The sequence below is a fragment of the Podarcis erhardii genome (genome assembly GCF_964252035.2).
Source record: "Podarcis erhardii genome assembly, chromosome: 1".
Lineage (NCBI taxonomy): Eukaryota > Metazoa > Chordata > Lepidosauria > Squamata > Lacertidae > Podarcis > Podarcis erhardii.
Window position 1 is genome coordinate 27008128 of NC_138497.1, and position 13411 is coordinate 27021538.

The following is a 13411-nucleotide window of genomic DNA, read 5'->3' on the forward strand; positions in this document are numbered from 1 at the left end:
GAACTTGCATAGTAATTTCCATCTGAGAAACTAAGGCTGCAATCCTGTACCCATTTGCCCAGGAGTAAGCTACATTAAAATCTTTGGATTTAATTTTAAGTAGACGTTTGTAGGTTTTCACTACAAAGGTGCTATAAATTGCAATTGCTGTTTAGTCATGCCACACAGGTCTGAGGTTGCTAACAAAGGAAAATAAAACAAAGGGTCTACCTGAAAGTGTGCTTCCTTGTATATTACATCTTAGGAGTATATCTAAGATGTTACTGTATCCCTGAGGCCGGCTGTAGTGAACATATGTATCATGGAAACGCAAGGCTTGTTCAAACGTTATTCTAAACAAGGGTATACACTGTCCCTATGAATTTACACGTGTATGTGTGAAATAGTGTGCACTTTTTAGAATCACTGCGAGAAGCCAAGTTACAGGGAACCAGGCAGAGGGCCTTCTCAGTAGTGGCACCCGCCCTGTGGAACACCCTCCCACCAGATGTCAAAGAGAACAACAACTACCAGACTTTTAGAAGACATCTGAAGGCAGCCCTGTTTAGGGAAGCTTTTAATGTTTAATGGATTACTATATTTTAATATTTTGTTGGAAGCCACCCAGAGTGGCTGGGGAAGCCCAGCCAGATGGGTGGGGTATAAATAATTTATTATCATCATCATCATCATCATCATCATCATCATCATCATCATCATCTCCTCTCAGTCTCCTGTTTTCCAGGCTAAACATACCTTTTCTTACATTGTGAGCTATTGTAGAGTTGGAAATGGGTTGGAAAACTGCAACCAAAATGATTAAGGGGATGAAGCAATTTGCCTATGAGGGAAGATCTAAATATTTGAAACCTCCAGTTGTAGGCAGTATGCCTCTGAATACTACTACTACTAATTTGATTATTTATACCTCACCCATCGGTCTGGGTTTTGCCAGAGGCAGAGCTAGCTCTTCCGGCACCCGGAGCAGCGCACATGCTGTGCACCTGGGGGCGAGCGTCTGGGGGGAGGGATATCACCCTCCTCAGGGATGACACCTGGGGCGACCTGCACCTACCGCACCCCCCTTCCTCCACCAGTGGGTTTCGCCATCCACTCTGGGCAGCTCCCAGCAGATACAACATCAAACATTAAAAACTAAACAGGGCTGCCTTCAGATGTCTTCTAAAGGTCAGATAGTTATTTATTTCCTTGACATCTGAAGGGAGGGTGTTCCACAGGGAGGGTGCCACTACTGAGAAGGCCTTCTGCCTGGTTCCCTGTACAGTGATACCTCAGGTTAAGTACTTAATTCGTTCCAGAGGTCCGTACTTAACCTGAAACTGTTCTTAACCTGAAGCACCACTTTAGCTAATGGGGCCTCCTGCTGCCGCTGCGCCGCCGGAGCATGATTTCTGTTCTCATCCTGAAGCAAAGTTCTTAACCTGAAGCACTGTTTCTGGGTTAGCGGAGTCTGTAACCAGAAGCGTATGTAACCTGAGGTACCACTGTAACTTTGCTTCTCACAGTTAGGGAACTAGCAGATGACCCTAGGAGGAGGACCTCAGTTTCTGGGCTGAGCGATTGGGGTGGAAACACTCCTACCAGTTGCAGGAATCACATGTGGGGAAAGTGCTGTTGAATTCAGGGTCTACTTGTTGGCCTCCATTATGCATCTGGTTGGCCAGAATGTGAAAAGAAAATGCTTGATTAGACGAGCCCTTATGTACTTAGTCCACTCTGCTAGTAAATAACTGGCCTACAAAGAATCAACCCAGGGTGTTTTGTGTCTTCTGACAATCCCCTATTCTCCTCCATTGCTTTTCCTGTCCCTGTCTACATAAGTACTATGGAAAATTTCTGGAACAAGGTTCTTTTTTTCTTTTTTTGAGAGGCTGTAGTTTTATTCATGGCCTGACTAGAATCTGATCATTTTATTTATTCAAATTCACTATTAATTGTGTTGTCTTTGCCATGACTCTTTACCAAGTTGACATCTATAATGCAAACCGCATGGTGACAGAAGATTTTAAATTTATAATTACAGGCAAATAAATCATTTGAATGATTTTCTTTCTGGATAAGAAATATCATGTGTATTTTTTTTCCCTGCATCATGACAAGATTCCTGTTTTATCTGCCTTTTATGCAATATAAGCTGTTGATTATATAATCAGCCCATTTGGATTGCCCGTAATTTAATCTGTTTTCAGCAGGTTAAGCAAAAATGATCCTTTAATTGTAATTGATGACTCCAAATGAACTTTCTCATGGTGGGAAAGAAAAGCTTGAAGTGCTTCAGATGATAATCAAGTCTTATATTGCAAGCTTGCCTTTCATCCCTCAGGATTGCCAAGTAAGTTACATCTTATTAAACAGAAATATAGCATGAATTATTGGCTAAGTCCAGTGGTAATTACTTACAGTCCTCTGCTCCTTGCTCCCACATTCTGGCATAAGTGGGGACCATCCATTTTTGAGCACATTCTTTGCAAAGACTTTGTGTACAAAATTACCCTCTGGCTTTTTTAAAAGGGGAAACATCCATAAATAAAGGGGGGGAGAGAGAAAGAGATAGAGGGGAGGTTGTTTCATGTCACACTTTCAGTCTTCTTAGTGACCTTATGCCACAATATGGTCAATTATTACATACAGCTGCTCTGATGGAACAATTTCAATTTATCTCACCAACACAACACAGAGAGAGAGAGAAAGAGAGAGATTAAGCTTTTATATGAACAGATTTGGAACTATGCTGTAATAGACCATCTAACAAATCACATCAGGGGAACTGAGGATTCAATTAAATCTGAATTGTTTTTTACTATGTGGTGCTATTTTCTTCCATATGCTGACATTTAAATCAAAGCCACTCTACCTTGAAAATACAGAAATCTAATATTATAGTGATTCAGTGTAGCTGCAACTGCATTAATCTGGTATTATTATTATTATTATTATTATTATTATTATTATTATTATTATTATTAGTGCTTTTTCTGGGGGGACGCAGGGGTGGGTACACATACCCCTAAACATTTTGTGAACCTAACGGGAGAAGAAACTTTTTTAAAAAAATAAATAAATAGTTTCTTCTCTAGCACAGTGAATCGTCAGTTCCGTTGCTACCCCCAATGGCGGCCTCATTTTCTGTCACTGTTTTTCCTGAGTCTCAGACAGAAGCGAATGTTTAATGTGTGAAGCAGTATTTTTTCTGGATTTGAACTATAAAATGGCGATTTTATTGAGACAAAATGAGAATACCCCTAAACTTTTTTTTTTTTTGAAAAGCAAAGATTGTTGTTGTTGTTGCTGCTGCTGCTGTTGTTATTTATATTTAGCTCTCTTTCATCGTAATGGATTTTTTGTGTGCTGAGATACTGAGGAGGGCTGTATATTTTTTATCCTTGCTTCACGGTTTTAAAATGTTCTTAATACTTTATTTTAAAAATAAAATCTAAACCCTCAATTATTTCCCAAGATTCTACGAACTTAAGAAGTGTTTGCTGGATCAAGCCAATGGCTCTAGTATCCTGTTCTCACAGTGGCCATCCAGATACTTGTGGGAATCCTGCCAGCAGGACCTAATTCTGCAAAGCACAATCCCAATTTTTGGATTTATTTTTTTTTTGTTTTAAACCCCACTTCCATATCTATTTATACATAATGGCATATTTAACTAGGTTCCTTTACTAGCAGAAGCCAGCACAAGTCCCACCAGCACAGTGGAACTTCCCCCTTTCCTCACTCCGTGCACCCTGCACCCCCACAAAGTCTGCTCAGTAGGGTCAGGAGAACCCCACAAACAGCACATAGGAGGGGAAATTGTTCCACCTTTCAGGCAGAAGTAATTATGCTGATGGAATTACCTCCTGCATGTGCCATTGAGTTCCATCCAGAACATATATATTTGACTCTATAACTTTAATAACATGTGCCTGAGCTTGCTTTCCCCTCCTCCCTCCCATTCATTTTTCTTTATGTCACACCTAGAATTGTCAATTCATAGAACTGTAGTGTTGGAAGAACCCAACCCCCTGCAGTGCAGGAATCTCAGCTAAAGCATCCACGACAGATGGCCATCCAACCTCTGCTTAAAAACCTCCAAGGAAGGAAGGAAGGAGGGTCCACAACCTCCCAAGGGAGTCTGTTCCACTCTCGAACAGCTCTTACTGTCAGAAAGGTTTTTTTTTCAAATGTTTAGTCGGAATCTCCTTTCTTGCAACTTGAAGCCATTGCCTCGAGTCCTACCCTCAAGAGCAGGAGAAAAAAGCATGTTCCATCCTTCATGTGACAGCCCTTAAGATATTTGAAGATGGCTATCATATCGCGCCTGCCCTGTGGAACGCCCTCCCATCAGATGTCAAGGAAATAAACAACTATATGACTTTTAGAAGACATCTGAAGGCAGCCCTGTTTAGGGAAGTTTTTAATGATTGATGTTTTATTGTATTTTTAATATTTTGTTGGAAGCCGCCCAGAATGGCTGGGGAAACCCAGCCAGATGGGCAGGGTATAAATTATTATTATTATTATTATTATTATTATTATTATTATTATTATTATTATTATTATCATCATCATCATCATCTTCTCTCAGTCTCCTGTTTTCTAGGCTAAACATACCTTTTCTTACATTGTGAGCTCGGGAGGTAGGGACTGCCTTAAGTAAGTCACCATGCTTACCTTTTAAGCAAATAGTCTAAGCAAACAAACAAATTGAGTGGAATCTTAAAGGTTGCCAGCACTGTCCTCTACATGTCGACTCAGAAAACACCTCTACTGAGTTCAGTATGACTTACACCCAGGTAAGTGACTAAAGAATTACCACTTAAATAGCTAAACAGGAAGGTCAAGATCAATCCTACCTCTCTGATTCCACAGTGCCAGGGGACAGACTAACAGCCCAAGCATGAAGACTTCTAATTTTATATCACCGAAATTAGTGCACTCAGGTTGCTAACACAATAAGCTGAGTGAGGCTCTTCCTGACAGCAGTGCCATGCCAGCTCTTTTGGGGTTAATCAAACAATGCAAGGCAGGAAATCACCTTGGCAAGTAGCTTCGAAGATGCACATTCTTCAGGCCAAAGTTCATCTGCCGGAGTCGTCTAATAGATCCCCCTTTGGCTTTCTGCACACTTTTGTTTTGTTTTAACGGCAGTGCTGTTGGCTTCCTCCTCGCTTTGCTTTCTGCAGATGTCTCCCTTTCGGTGGGCATGATACAAAAATTGGACGGCCAAGTGTAACCCCCTACAGACTTCTCTCCGCCTGTCAGTCTAGACTCTAGGCCCTAGTGGGAAAAGCTCAGAGGCAGATTAGGCTCAGCAATCCCTTGTTTTCTTCCCCTCCAATTTCCTCTGTTTCTTTCCTCTTCTCTGTTGCCAGCAACTGCTTTGGAAGCCAATCTTAGCAGATTTTGATGTGTATTTTCCCAGTGGACCCTCCCATTCCAATGCTGCTTTCTTCTCTCTCTTTTTTTGCTCTTTTAGTAATCATGGTAACCAGAAATAGCTTGCATCTTAAGTGTCCCCTCATTCTCAGGGCCATTCTGGATTGGAATCCAAAGGCCAGTCACCATTAGTTCAAACCCCATGAGCATATATGTGAAATGTAGACATAGCCCTATACGGCCTAGGACCCTTGTACCTACGGGACTGCCTCTCCTGGTATGTCCCACAAAGGACCTTACTGTCTTCAAACAAAAACATCTTGGAGGTCCCAGGCCACAGTGAGGGTAGGCTGGCCTCAACCAGAGCCAGGGCTTTTTCGGCTGTGGCTCCGATCTGGTGGAACATTCTGTCACAAGAGACTAGGGCCCTGCGGGACTTGACATCTTTCCGCAGGGCCTGCAAGACAGAGCTGCTCCACCAGGCCTTTGGCCAGGGCACAGCCTGACCCCCTCCTTTGGCAATCCTCACAGAACTCTAGCCCAATGGTTACCATAAATCTGAATTAAACTGATTTTATAATGAAATGATTTTAGAATGTTGTATTATTTTACTTTTGTTAGCTGCTCTGAGCCCGGCTTCAGCTGGGGAGGGTGGGATATAAATAAATTATGATGATGATGATGATGATGATGATGATGATGTTTAAATTTGCCTCAGTAGGCACCATCTCACACTTGCTTACATTCAATTTCATTTGCCATTTTACTGCTCAATTACTCAGGTTTGGAGAGATCCTTTTGGAGCTCTTCACAATTCCTTCTTGTTTTTAGCACCCTGAATATTTTGATATAATCAGCAAACTTGACCACCTCATTGTTCACCCCTAGTTCTAGATCACTTGTGAGCAAGTTGAAAAGCAAAGGTTTCCCATTCCTCCATTGGAAGAACTTGTCTACTTATTCCCATGTTCTGCTTCCCATTTCTCAATGGATTTGTCAACCAGAGATAAATCCCTTGCATAAACAGGTTAAAAAATTGGGGTTCCTAGAAGAGAGGCACAACATGGATTTAAGCAGTAGTTGAATTACAGTTGAATTATGCTGTGTTCTATTTTTAAGTAAGAATGGGCTGCTTAATAGATTTAAAAATGGTAGGTGAAAATTGTTGGTGTATCATCTCTATTCAATCCACTTGTCACCCAGTGAGTCCAATGCCCTATAAGCACTACAACTTTCTAATGCTATTTTGACACTCTCTGTGCTTTGAGTTCAGTGGGGCTTGCTCTGCTGGGTAGGCAGGTGCAGGATTGCAGCCTTAGGGTAGTTTGCCTTCTGACTTACAAATGCCCACAGGTTACAAAACAATAATGCTATCTCCTTCCCACCCAAAAGCATCCAAAGGATGTCTTCCACCAGGTAAAAATCTATAGCCATACTACAAGGGTATGTTATTATCAGATGAGCTTCTGATAATACCAAGAATATGTGACAATGCTCTTTCCATGCACATTTGATTATACACATTCAACGTGTGTCCTTTTCCTTTTTCCTCCCAAAGGGAGGAACAGCGACTACTCCATTCAGATAGGTCCCTGATTAATGTTCACTGCTATGAAAGAGAGCTGGCTTCAGGAGTTGTTTATTGAAATATGTAGCTGAGTCTCAAAGCCAACAACATCCCCCTAGGGTGCCCATTAGGTAGAAGGGCAACACAGTTGTAAACAATCTGTTTTGTAACGTTGAAGAATATGATAGAAAAGACATCTAAGCGGTATTTGGTAAATATTTCATATTCTCAAACGAATCGCTTGCAGGCAGACAAAAAAATGGTGCAAGGCAATAATTTATATGCACAATTCTTAGAGAGGGAGGGAGAGAGAAAAGAAAAACCCTCCATAAAGTATTGCAGCAACAAATTAATATTAAAAAGTGAGTGGATACAAGCAGGAATAAAAGATAAGGGAACAAGCAAAGCTACAAACACACACAAAGTGAATAGACAATGGATGAATACTGAATCAAGTTTAATTTGTCTTGGGAACTGCTCCATGTCCTTGTGGGGTCACTGTGATTAAGAGGACCATTGTTAGTAATTCCCCATGCACCAGATGTCTTACCAGTGGAAGGTGGTCCATTTGGGCCACATTCACACTATACATCTAAAACATTATGATGCCCACTGCAAACATTCATGGCTTCCTGCATAGAACTCTGGGAGGTGTAGTTTCTTAAGAGTTCTAGGGGTTGCTAGGAGAACACTTTTCCCTCACAGGGCTCACTGGGATTGAAGGTGGTGGCAATGAATTTGGGATCTCACTGCCCTCCCAGTGATATAATTCAGCTGTTTTACAACTTCCTATGAAAATAGCTCAATTTTCAGTGACTAAATTAACCCTTAGATCCATGCAGCAACATGCAGATAGGCATAGTTAATTTTTAATTTTTAATAATGTTCTGAGAATTGCAGTTCTCCAGGATGACCAAACAGAGAATTGTCGGCGTGTGTTATGCGGGCCAGTAGGAAATCCACTACAAGTGATGCAAGCAAGTGTTCCTTAACAGCCCTGACTGAATGACAGGACATCTGTCTTCATTGCAGAAGGTCTCAGGATTGAATCTCAGAATCTCAAAGAAGGGCTGACAAGATTGCCTGTATGAAACCCTGGAGCTCCATAGCCACTTTGTGTAGACAGTATTGTGTAGACATACCAGTAGGTCTGACTCCATATAAGGCAGCTTCCTAGGTCTCTCCACAGCTGTGGAATTCTCTTCCTAGACAAGTATGTACAGCCTTGTCTATATTCGACATACAGCAGATATTTAAAACATTTCTGTTTAGCTCCGTTGTATTGATTTGTCATGCATGCTGATTGTTAGCTGCTGCTGCTTTTGTTGTAGTTGTTTTTAAATCTGGTTATTTTGATGCATTGTAATTGTATTTAAACTACTATTTGTGTTCTTTAAATGGTTGCAAGCTGCCTTGGGAGGGAATCTTGCCCTGGAAAATGGGGCAGAACTGTATTCCATCCATAAATATAAATTGCCCCTTTCTGGAAGCTGGGTCCAGTTTGAGACAACGGAAGCAAGGGATGGATTAGAAAAGGTAGGTTTGTAGTCCCTTCCCCTTTTCTGTCTCAAGTTATCATCTCATTGATGGCAGGAGGGGTTGAAAGAGGAGGGTAGTTGAGCGGAGGGATGGATGACTCCACATCTCATAATTCCATCCCTTTCATGACACTTGACTGCAGAGATAGGAGGAAAATTTGAATAAGCTGACATTTAAAAGGGAAGTTACCCCAATTCACACTTTCTGAAATAATATGTGAACTGGTCATCCTTACACTAAGGTTTTGTTTGCTTGGTTTTTTGTGTTTTTTTAAAAAACCAGTTTTATCTTCATTCCTACTCAAACTTCTGCCACTGTTTAAAAACACAATTCTTCTCTCAGTGTCCCTCCACCCTTGCTTTATTCAGACTTTGTTTGAGTACAGTGAAAAGGTAGAGACACTGAATGAAAACATGGCTGCTTTAAACTTCTCTCTCTCTCTTTCATTTCTTAGCTGCTTCATGAGAGAGATAAAAGTTGCAGAGCCCTCAAAGGATGCCTGATCCTCAAAGAATGTAGAGCCTTCTCACACTGTGTTGCACTCCTGATACCATGTGTTGTGTTCAATATAATAATTTAGAAGAGATATTTTATTAATAAGCAACTACCCATATATGTAAAATATCCACCAACTGATGTTAACTTTCTCTGACTGTCTCACTCTTCTATTTCTGCTCATCTGAAAAGATACAGTAACACAAATAATCAATGGGTGTGTGCACAAAAGGAGCTGCAGAACAGGAGAAAGGATGAGCATAGAAATAGGGGGTGGTCTGTGTGCAAGGGAGAGCTGTGAAAAGTAAGGAGGGAGGAGGGAAATGAGAGTGGAGGTGAAAATAGGGATGCAAAAGAGAGGGAGCAGGAAGCATGGGAATGGGGTTGAAGATAAAAGCAGGGGAATGAAAGGATCTGAAGAAAAGGAGGGGATGGTGGCTTCATAATTGGGCAGAATGTGAAAATGGGGGTTGTGATGTGTGGGAGGAGGAAGATTCAGGAAGTTACCATGGGGTGGTTTGTGCACAGGGGGGAGGAGACACAGACATGGGGGTTAATGTGAAAACAGGGGTGCAATATGGAGCTGCACTTCTGTGTTGCATACACACTTCGCATCCCAATCTGGTATCAAGTGTGCTGGGTGCACCTAATTAATCCCCCCCCATGTGCATGTACTGCCTTTACTGGACCACTGTGTTTTGAAACTCCACAATTTCAAAGTGAATATTGCAACACTTTGGAGTTTGACACCCTGGAACAAGATGTGAAGGTACAATATTGCAAAGGTTGCTGACGGTAACACACTTTAATGCCCTTAAAATACATTTTTCAATGGGTATATTTATTGCATGAAAAGCTTCTTTTAAACACTGGATTCAGTTCTAGAAATAAATTCAGCTCTCACATAAATCTGGACAAGTAAATAAATGTGTAAGTAGTCGTATCCAAAGTGAAAACTCTAATTCATGCTGGAATAAGATCCACTCTGGCACAAATATTAGGGAATTAGTTATAATATCCATGACATTAAGTTAAATTAGCCAGAGATGGAATAACACCCATGGGAACCATCAAAATCCTGTATAGCAGGCTATTACATTATGAGCTACAGATCAGAAATGGGGGGATAGAACCAGGGCATTTTAATCTATTATAAAAATAGCTCTTGGCAGAACCATTTACATTTACATTTACTATGGACATAGAATCATAGAGTTGGAAGGGACCACAAGATTCATCAAGTCCAACCCACTGCAATGCATGAATCTCAACTAAAGCATCCATGACAGATGGCCATCCAACCTCAGCTTAAAAACCTCCATGGAAGAAAAGTCCACCCCCTCCTGATGGAGACTGTTCCACAGTTGAACAGCTCTTACAGTCAGAAATCTCATTTCATTTAACTTGATTCCATTGGTTTGAGTCCTACCCTCCAAAGCAGGAGAAAACAGCCTGCTCCATCCTACATGTGACAGCCCTTAAGATGTTTGAAGATGGCTATCATGGCTCATCTCAGTCTCTTTTTTTCTAAGCTAAACATACCCAGCTCCTTCAACTGTTCTCCATAAGGCTTGGTTTCCAGACTTGATCATCTTGGTTGACCTCCTGTGCACATGTTCCAGCTTGTCAATATGTTTCTGGTGTTGCATGCGAGAGGAAGAACATATCGCCACCCCATATCCCACAATGTAACTTTGGCACCCAGCCATTTCTGCTGGAGGTGTCTGTCCTTCACAGTATGTGCATGGAGAAAGCAATTCTCTCTGCAGTGAACATGTGGGTGACAAGCAACGGAGGTTGCACGGAGAGGAAAGCAGAAACAACGTGGTGCCAAGATGGCATGGGAAAGGTAACACATAAGGAACATGCAAACAACCCCCAACCCCGCTGACCTTCTGTGTCCTGATTCCATATCAGATCTTCTCACATTGAGGAGGAAGCTCTGGAGGATGAATCCACTTGGATTCATAAGGACCCAGGTGATATGGCTGAGTTCCAAATTACAGGAGGTTCAACTGAATGTGCACAGCTTTCTAATTAATTAATTATTGAATTGGTTTACCACCCATATAATTAAGTTGCCTGGGCAGTTTACAGGCCATTAAAAATTGAAAATGCAATGCACAGTTCAAATGATAAGAAGAACTACAACTAATTATAAATTCAATTAGAAAACAATTTTTGGTTTAACTTGTTGTGTTAAGGGCTTTCCATGTTCACTCCAGTTCCAAAACGCTGGAAAATTACAGCTCTTATGGTCCATGACCTTAACATATGTGTTACTTAGATCCTGTGGATAGGGTATGGCATTGTCTGTTCACTGGTAGACACATGGTGACTATGCAACTGAGGATTAGATACTGGGGCAGTGGGGTAGATTTCAATGTCTACCCCTGCCCCCTCCCAATGTTTAGACACCATGCATTCAACAAACACCTGTATATTGTGTATATATGTACCTGTATATATGCATAAACACCTTTATTCAGAGCTTGAATGAATTTGGCTCCACACTGTTTGTACTGGCTCAGGTATCCAAAATACTCAGCAATGAATCTATGCAGCAGAGCTCAAAATACTCATCAACTCAGAACAGGATCAAAATTCACCCTCATTACAATGGGGTGCAGCTTTTGCATTTTCATCATCCAGGACCAGAGTTCTCCCCACTGTCCTTTGCGATTAATTTGATTACAACTGGGGTTCTAATCAAACAACAAATAGATACGGTATCTTACTATGGTAACCCTTGGGATGCTGCATACTTTGGGATAGAAAGATGTGTTATTTTAATCACATTTAACTATCATCCCCCATGTGGTTGCAGCAGAGATCATTTCCATCTGGAGAATTTTAGCATGTGTGCATCAGACCATAGCAACAGCAGAACTCAATAAAGGGGGAGATTGACGTGGGAGGGGCCAATCCATGCTGCTATGGTGTGCATGAGATTTTCCTTTAACAAAGACAAAAACTTCCTTCTTTATAAAACATAGTAGCATTAGTTTCATTTTCTCCCTCCTCTGCCCCCTCGCACTACTTCAAATTTGTGTCCTCCTGACAGAACACAAATGAGTCTCTAATTGCCAATCCTGAAGGATAAAAGTACAAGATTATATGCACCACACTTACTTCTCTCACCTCATTAGCCCCCATTTCTTTGCTCCTCTTTCTTCCTAGGCTTTAGCAAATGCAATTGTTATTCTTCGCTGTGGCATAGGGGCCACTGTTTTTACTATAACACGATGCCTTCAAATTATTTATGAAACTGCACGCCGGGGAGTAAAATGACACATTGCCTGCAAGCATTGCTGTCTGTATATGTAAAATGGGTGGATGTGCAGGATGTTGAGGCTGAAAGCAGACTCGGCATATGAGATGGACCCCTGAGGTTTGCAATATAATAATATTTTTCAATGCCCCCTCCCCCATCTTCAACTGAGGCTTCAGAATGCAGATTAGTACATGCACAAACAATGTCAGAAGATAGTGAATAGTAACCTTAGGGGTGATTTGGGGGGGGGAGGTGGGGGCGAGAGAGGAAAATGGCACAGGGAAAACCTCCTTTTCTATACAAATTGTGATCCCAACCTAGGTCAGAGTGACTCACAACTACTTTACTATTTCCTGTCAGAGGCAATCTGCTTCTGCTTCTTCTTTTATTGGGTTTTACAGACAAGAATGTTGTTGTTGTTGTTTAGTCGTTTACTCGTGACCGTCTCTTAATGACCCCATGGACCAGAGCACGCCAGGCACTCCTGTCTTCCACTGCCTCCCGCAGCTTGGTCAAACTCATGTTCGTAGCTTCAAGAACACTGTCCAACCATCTCGTCCTCTGTCGTTCCCTTCTCCTTGTGCCCTCCATCTTTCCCAACATCAGGGTCTTTTCCAGGGAGTCTTCTCTTCTCATGAGGTGGTCAAAGTATTGGAGCCTCAGCTTCACAATCTGTCCTTCCAGTGAGCGCTCAGGGCTAATTTCCTTAAGAATGGATGCGTTTGATCTTCTTGCAGTCCATGGGACTCTCAAGAGTCTCCTCCAGCACCATAATTCAAAAGCATCAGTTCTTCGGTGATCAGCCTTCTTGATGGTCCAGCTCTCACTTCCATACATCACTACTGGGAAAACCATAGCTTTTACTATATGGGCCTTTGTTGGCAATAACAAGAATAATGTTATACAAATAAGTATACCAAGTTCTCTCATGTCATTTGTATATCACAAAACAGCACAACAAATGTGGAAAAATGTCTACAACATATGTTTCATTATTAGTGGTCAATGTAGAAGTTCTTGGTTCATGAATTGGTTTAAACAATTAGGAAGAAGAGAAAAGGGGGGAAGAGGGGGGAGTGATGAGTGGGATGGGGTCGGGTGGTTATGCTTCTATTAATCTACTTAGATGGGGAGGGGGGCTTCTGAATACCAGTTGCTAGAACCTGAAG